Source organism: Grammomys surdaster, unplaced genomic scaffold (assembly GCF_004785775.1).
Source record: "Grammomys surdaster isolate TR1022 unplaced genomic scaffold, NIH_TR_1.0 131, whole genome shotgun sequence".
NCBI lineage: Eukaryota > Metazoa > Chordata > Mammalia > Rodentia > Muridae > Grammomys > Grammomys surdaster.
Window position 1 is genome coordinate 8,409,078 of NW_021604589.1, and position 1,825 is coordinate 8,410,902.

Consider the following 1,825-nt stretch of genomic DNA (forward strand, 5'->3'; position numbering starts at 1 on the left):
TTCCCTAATTTCTTTCTCAGCCTGTTTATCTTTCATGTAGAGGAAGGCTACTGATTTGTTTGAGTTGATTTTATAACCAGCCCCTTTGCTGAAGTTGTTCAACAAGTTTAGACGTTCTCTGGTGGAAGTTTTAGGGTCACTTAAGTATACTATCATGGCCATTTCGTGGACGGTGTGGGACTGAGAGCATCTGTAGGAGCAGAGCCAGAGGGGAGTGGGTGGGCCTATTGGAATGTCAGGATTTGAGCTTAGGCCTTTCGAACCCAGGATCTCGAAATGCATCGTGATTCCTGTCCCTTGGACTGTAAGGTTTATGTAGGTAATCTTGGAAACAATGGGAACAAGACTGAATCATAAAGGGCTTTTGGCTATTATGGACCACTCTGAAGTGTGTGGGTTGCTTGAAACCCTCCTGGCTTTGCTTTCGTTGAATTTCGTTGCTGCAGATGCTGTCCGAGAGCTGGATGGAAGAACACTATGTGGCTGCCATGTAAGAGTGGAACTGTCGAATGGAGAAAAGAGAAGTTTGCATGGCCTACCTCGCTCTTGGGGTCATCGTCCTCGAGATGATTACTGCAGGAGGTGTCCTCAACCTTAGTACAGATCCCCAAGAAGAAGAAGCTTTTCCCCAAGCCAGAGCAGGTCACTCTCTAGAGATAGGAGAAGAGAAAGGTCTCTGTCTTGTGAGAGAAATCACAAGCCTTCTAGATCCTTCTCTAGGTCTCGTAGCCGATCAAGGTCAAATGAAAGGAAATAGAAGACCAATTTGCAAAAGTGGTGTACAGGAAATAACTTCATCTGACAGGAGTATGTACAGGAGATTAAAGTTTTGTTTGAGACTTCAAAAAAAAGTATACTATCATATCATCTGCAAATAATGAAATTTTGACTTCTTCTTTTCCTATTTGTATCCCTTTGACTTCCTTTTGTTGTCTAATTGCTCTGGCTAGGATTTCTAGTACTATATTGAATAGGTAGGGAGAGAGTGGGCAGCCTTGTCTAGTCCCTGATCTTAGTGGGATTGCTTCAAAATTTTCTCCATTTAGTTTGATGTTGGCTACTGGTTTGCTGAATATTGCTTTTACTATGTTTAGGTATGGGCTTTGAATTCCTGATCTTTCCAAGACTTCTATCATGAAGGGACATTGAATATTGTCAAAGGCTTTCTCAGCACCTAGTGAGATGATCATGTGGTTTTTTTCTTTGTGTTTGTTTATATAGTAGATTGCAGTGATGGATTTCTGGATATTGAACCATCCCTGCATTCCTGGGATAAAACCTACTTGATCATGATGGATGATTGTTTAGGTGTGTTCTTGGATTCGGTTTGCTAGAATTTTATTGAGTATTTTTGCATCAATATTCATAAGGGACATTGGTCTGAAGTTCTCTTTCTTTGTGGGTCTTTGTGAGGTTTGGGTATGAGTGTGATTGTAGCTTCATTGAATGAATTGGGTAGTGTTCCTTCTGTTTCTATTTTGTGGAATAGTTTGAAGAGAATTGGTATTAGGTCTTCCTTGAAGGTCTGATAGAATTCTGCAGTAAAACTATGTGGTCCCAGGCTTTTTTTTGGTGGGGAGACTTTTAATGACTGCTGCTATTTTCTTAGGGGTATGGGACTGTTTAGATGGTTTATTTGCTCCTAATTTAATTTTGGTACCTGATATCTGTCTAGGAAGTTGTCCATTTCATCCAGATTTTCCAGTTTTGGTGAGTATAGGCCTTTGTAGTAGGATCTGATGATTTTTAAAATTTCCTCCATTTCTGTTGTTATGTCTCCCCTTTTCAGTTCTGATTTTATTAATTTGGATACTGTCTCTGTGCC

At 40.4% G+C, this 1,825-nt stretch overlaps 1 pseudogene; it reads left to right on the forward strand.

Moving 5' to 3' along the window:
• Positions 1–276: 276 nt before the first annotated feature.
• Positions 277–845, forward strand: LOC114616055 (annotated as a pseudogene).
• Positions 846–1,825: the final 980 nt, after the last annotated feature.